Raw genomic sequence first — 6,471 nt, forward strand, 5'->3', positions numbered from 1 at the left:
ACACAGTCCCCCCACCAGATCAGCACCTCAGGACACAGTCCCCCCACCAGATCAGCACCTCAGGACACAGTCCCCCCACCAGATCAGCACCTCAGAATGCAGTTCCCTGGCCTATAGAGAAAACATGCCTTGTTTGTTCTTGAATATAGGAATGGCTAGTAAAATGATATATCTAATTCATCATGAAAACTCTGGGAATAGTGTTTTCACCACGGCCGAAACTGTGGCTTGGGGTTCTAGGATAGTCAAATGGGAGTCATCAATCACCCTAAGGCTGCACTCAAACAGTACACATTTCACCTTCGCTGTTGGATCTAAAGTTTCCGTTCAGAAGGTTTGTTTGTTCCAGAGAGCATGCTGGGTGACTCATCTGACCATGGGCTATATTGCTGGGGTCAAACATCTTTCCAATCACATTAGCTACTCTTATGGTTCAGATGGGATGCTCAGGGAGGAAACAGGCTTAGGATAATATGTTTGCATAGTTAACGTCTTCAGAGATTTTATCATCTGGTAGGGATCAAGAGTCAGTCTGTGTTCTAGTCTCCAGAATCACTAGGTGCCACTTCTGTCCATGTTCACAGAGATGAACTTGGAAGCCTCCATCTTTCCTCTGCAGGGTCTAAGCCCAGCCTAGCAACTCAGGAAACAGTTCACTGGCCTTTGGAGAAGCAGACCCCTCAGTCTGTTTACTGGCCCAAGAGGCCTAGAAACCCAGCATGCTTATTTAGGTTTCAGTGATGTGGTGTTTTGGATGTTGCAGATCAGGCCTCAGCAATATAATCAAATATAAGCCCTTCTTTAATGCTATCTGAAGGAGTTTAGGTTTTCTTAGCCATAGTACCTAAGTCAATTCCTTCAAAAGTGTGTGTGTGTGTGTGTGAAGTGCTTCTGTAATGCAAGAATATACTTACTGATAATATAATACAGCTTTATTATTCATCTTCCAACTCTGACCCCTCTGGGATACTATATTAACCTCTGACATCTCGCTTGTGGCTAGGATGCCTTAGTGAATTCTTTACTCAAGAGACTCCATAGTCTGGGTTTTAATTCTGGTTCAAGGTGGAACAGCAGAGGGGAAGAATAGCAAAAGGAGAGGAATGTTGGGGTGAGCAGGAAACTAACTGCAAGCCTGGAGGGACGGTCAAAGAAAGGGTGAGAGGAAGGCCTGATAGGCCTCCATTTGATAACTGACCATGTGAGCCACCTGCCAAGGCTGCAGAGTCAGGAGTTGCACTCATTCAGTGAAGAAACTACACTGAAGCACCCTTGTGCTTGCCTTAGCCTGTATCGGTTTCATTGTTAGTAAACGTAGGCCATCCCATCACACGTAAATGTCTGGCTGAGAATCCCGTCCTGATCCTCAGCCAAGCCATACCCTATCTCCCTCCAAAGTCTGATTTCACGCTCCAATGTGCCATGACCATCCCCCAGGCTGGGCCCATCTGGCTGTGGTTTCTAGTTTCCAGACTTCCTAGAAACAGAACTGGCTCTCTTCTTCCATGTTCTGCACACACACACACACACACACACATACACACTCACGCTCACATATGGAGTGTCTGGGAGCCTCAGGTCTGGTCTTTTACAGCAGGAAGACACAACAATGCAATTAGGAGCCTGGAAGCAGCTCCCTTCTTGGGGACTGGAGTGCTCAGGCTGCAGCTGGGAAGGTGGCGCCAGAATCGGACTTCCCCGGTCCTCCTCAACACCCTCAGGCTCTGCTTTGGGCCAGTCACTGTTAGAAGGCAGCAAACTTCTTTCCCTCTTCGAATTGGAGTCCTGTTAGATGCTCACACGACAGAACCTTGCTGATGTCCCCCGACTCCTTGTGGATGTACATTCTTGGTTTTCTTCCACTGACCTGCATACCTAAGGACACTGTCACCTCTGCTCTAGCTTTCCTTACTTCATCTTTTCTCCCTCCTCTAGTCCGTTGCTAAGAAGCATCCTGAAGACTTAATATCCATTCTAGAATAATAAATCAAGCATCCCAGTGCTTCGCCTGCCACCCTGAAACACATCTAGCAACTCTACTAGATAGATAACCAGTGGCCTTGCTCTCACTACCCAGCAGTGCCTAAGCAGACAAGAAACATGGAGCCTTGTGGTCCAAGAACTCACATCTGGAGTGGAGTCAGCCAAAAGAATGAAAATGACCAGTTATTTCCTCAAGTCCAGGGTCAAGTCTAACCTTTAACCTCAGGATTACTTAACTTGGTTATTACAGATTCTTTTTTTCCCTCCCATGCAGCCCCTGCACATTGGCTCGTGCTGACCCCAGCAGACCTGGGTCATCTCTCTGGTTCTCACTCCTGGGGCTTAGAACAACACAATGAGGCCCCTTCCCTCCCTGCCACTTCCCTAGTGAGTTTATCCTTGTGGCCCCAGGAGAACTGCAATATCCCACCTCCTTCCTACTTACTTACAAGGCTAAAAGAAACCCTTGTGCATCCCCTCTGTCTCTGAAAGCCATGAGATAAAAAGACTTAAGGTACAGGATTAAGATATGGTAGAGAGCAGGAAGAGGGTTCGTGGCAGTGATCCATTCGCTATAATCCGTTCACCTGGAGGGCAAGGGCAGGAGAATCACTGCAAGTTTGGGATCAGCCTGATCTACAGAATGAGTTCCAGGCCATCCAAAGCTACATGGTGAAGAGAAACCCTAACTCAAAAGGTCAACAAGGCCAACAGACTATCACAACAGAAAGGCTGCACCTCTAGTCCTCTCGCGCATGCTTCTGAGCCCTTAATGGTTTTTGAGAAATAGTTCTTTTGGGGTTCTGAGGCTCAAAACCGTCGTTCTAGACTCTTAAGGTCAGTGCCAGGGACGTCGTGGCTGAGCACGCCTCTCATGAAGATAAGCAGAAAAGTAATTTCTCAGGTGAATAGCACTTCAAGTCACTTGAGCAGAAGAGAGGAAGCTTCTCACCTTAAATCGATAGTCCACGGGGCGGGGATTGGCAGTGACTCGGTACAGAGAAATAGGGGTTCTCAGTAGCCTCAAAAAGAACACAACAATGACTGAATTAATTAATAACATAGCAACACTGGCCTCCAAACTTCTGCCTATACAGCTTACTCCCCTGACAGATGTTCTAGAAATCCCCTCATCTCCTGTCCCTGGGGCGTATCTAAACTGTTGGTCTGCCCCACATGGCTGAGGAATTGGAGCGTATCCTCCCTGATCCATTTTCTGAGTCATCAAGCAACTTTCTTGATGGAAGAATAGAAGGAAAAAAAAAAATCCAACTATCATTTTGTGTCAGGAATGGGTATCTTGATATTTTGGTTCTTTTTCTTTTTTCCTTCCTTCCTTCCCCTTTAAATAAATGAAAAAAAAAAGTGTGTGTGTGTGTGTGTGTGTGTGTGTGTGTGTGTGTAAAGCTATGTGCCTGGGGGCCTGAAGTCATATATATTAAGACCCTCCCCTCCTCCAAGCCATAGTATAGTGGCCTAGCACTTAGTAACCAGGAACACACAATGCTGGTTCATAGTCTCTGACTTCAGAACAGTTGACTGACAACTGGTGAGAGTTAGGTTCTGGCTTCAGGTGAAGTGGAAACTCAGCGTGCCCATTAGTAAAACTTCCTTCCAGATTTTAAATCTACCCTCTTCTGTTCTGCTCTGGGCCTGTGGGGCTGGCACATGCAAACCTTAATTCTGCTCTGCCAGCTGCTCTCCGTGACGCTTTGCCAAGTCAGGGTACTAGAGGGAGGAGGCCTACATGGTACAGAGAAGAGAACCTGCTCCTCTTTCTTGTCTATTCCCAGCATACCAGCAACTCTCACTGTCTACTTCCTTTTCCCAGGGACTTCCTGTTCCTGTCAGCATCACCTGTGCCCCACTTCTTCCCCCTGGTGGTGACAGCAGAACATGCAAGGGACAGCATCTAGACCCAGCGTGCTGGATTGCATTTATCAACAAACTGCATTTTGTCTTCACCCTTGGAGATGTAGCAGCCCCTCGAGGGGAGTGTGTGTGTGGGGGGGGGGGGGCAGGAGGCATCTGTACAGTAAATACCTTCTTCCAAAATAGAAGGGAGCACCGGTGGTGCTACATTCCCACTTGTTCCCTTGTTGCTAAAATTCCTTCCCAGAGAGAGATGTAAGCAACATGTAACCATTCTCCTAAGGACCCAGTGACAAACCGAAGCACAATACAACCAACTTTATTCTAGGGAACCAGTGAGTTTATTGGCTTTCCTTATAGAACCCAGGTAAGAGGTTCCTTATAGGGGTGTGGCCACTCCTTCCCCAATCTGGAAAGCCTTACCCAGCAGAAACAGCAAGGATGACTTCCCCCATAGCTGCATAGATGAACACACACACACACACACACACACACACACACACACACACACACACTTCCCCAGACCACGCAGGCTATTAGGTAAATCTGGGAGTAGGAAGGGGAGGATGATGGGAGCTGGAAATTGTCCACAGGCCTACCTGGGACAATCTTTTGGAAGGTGGGCAAAGCTAAACACCCCAGGAAGGAAGCTGGGGGGTATGGAGGACAGGAGTTCACATGCCTCTCCTCTGTGGTGTTTGCATTCAGCACGGCGGGGCTTTCCCTCCACAATTCTAAGTCTGAATGTTCCAGCCTTTCCCCACATATTTTCCCAACTCTAGGGAAGGCAGCTGCTAATGGCAGTTTCCACCTCTGTGACACAGTTGTGGTCTCTACCTCCTTTCTTTTCAGCTAGCTATAAATCACTCAAATTTTCCTTTTATGAAAATAACTGGTGTGAGTTCTATATCCTGCCTCTCCGGGACTGACATAGTCAGGATTCTCCTCTAATCTAGACAGTAGCAGGGGGCCCCAGAGTTAACACAAGACTCGGGTTCCAATTAGCTCTTTCACTTAAGTGAGTTACAACCCCCTTCTAGCTGTTTAACCTTTATTAAAACAGCAGAACACTTTACTTCAGAGATGGTGACTGGTGACTGCAGGCGGAGGACAGCCTACCCATGTGGTCGATGTAGTCTGTCCTCCATATGAGCTCTCACAATACTGTCTGAGCCTCTTCTGCTGGAGCCTGTTTCTCAGTCACATCTGAACTCTATTAAGCCCATAACTGGAGCCTGGAGCTAGAACATATCTAAGGCTCTTTGTCACCCTCTCATTACCAGCCAGGTACAAAGCTGTACTGCTTATGACCTGTGGTTGTCACTAGACTTTGAAGAATGTCTGTGGTGGCTTGAATGTGCTTCGCCAATGGGCAGTGGCACTATTAGGAGGTGTGGTTTTACTAGATGATGGGAGGAAGTGTGTCACTCACTGCAGGGGTGGGTTTCGAGGTCTTTTCTTATGTTTAGGCTCCATCAGGTGTGGAAGAGAGGACCTTTCTCCTGGCTGCCTGTAGAGAACAGTTTCCTTCTGGATGCCTTTGGGTCAAGATGTAGAGCTCTCAGCTCCTCCAGCACCATGTCTGCTTGCACAATGCGGGGTTTCCACCATGATAATGGACTGAATCTCTGAAACTATAAGCCAGCCCCAATTAAAGGTTTGCCTTTATGGCATCTCTTCACAGCAATGAAAACTCTAAGACCATGTACCACCACATATCCACGTGACATAATCTCTTTTACCAGTGCAGTCCTATTCAGTGATATCTGTCACTTAATGGCAATGCCTTCACTGGTTAAAGACCAATAATGACCTTTGATTTTTTTTTTTCTTGCACCAAGCATAATAGTGTAGGGCAGTGGTTCTCAACCTTCCTAATTCAGTTCCTCATAAATATAGTTCCTCGTGTTGTGGTGACCCTCAGCCATAAAATTACTTTTGTTGCTGCTTTATAACTGTAATTTTGCTACTGTTATGAACTGTAATGTAAATATTTGATATGCAGGATATCTGACATATATCCTGTGAAAAGGTCCTTCAACTCCAAGGGGGTCATGGCCCACAGGTTGAGGACCATTGGCTTAAGGTCAATGAGGTAGCTCAGCTGGCAAAAGGCTTTTGACGGACAAGCCTGATGCCCCCCCCCCCCGGAATCTGCCACAGGAGGGGAAAACCAACTCCCAGTGACCAGAATTTGGCTCTGGAACCATGATGGAAGGTGACAGTTGCCTCTGACTCCTTCTGTCCTGTGATCCAGTTCAGAGTGATCGTTGACACTAAGCATGTGACCATGGAACCACATTATTGCTCAAGTTTGTTCTGCCCCCTCATTGCCTTCCCTACCTATGCCCACCCCCACACTACAGGAGAGAACTGGGGAGGTGGCCATCACATGGTTTTACATAAGACTTCAAATAGGAAACACTTTCAAACCTATCAACCAACTTGCATTGTAAACAACCAGAAAAAAAAAAAAGTTCCCTATACAGCCCCAATCCAGCATGGCTGTGTATTACGTCTCATCCCTGGGGAAGACTCTCTGCCACTCCAAATGGGTAAGAGCTAACAGGAGGGGCCCTGGGGCGTGGAAGGCAGAGGAGAAGGGTGTCACACTGA

Source organism: Mus pahari, chromosome 3 (genome assembly GCF_900095145.1).
Source record: "Mus pahari chromosome 3, PAHARI_EIJ_v1.1, whole genome shotgun sequence".
Taxonomy (NCBI): domain Eukaryota; kingdom Metazoa; phylum Chordata; class Mammalia; order Rodentia; family Muridae; genus Mus; species Mus pahari.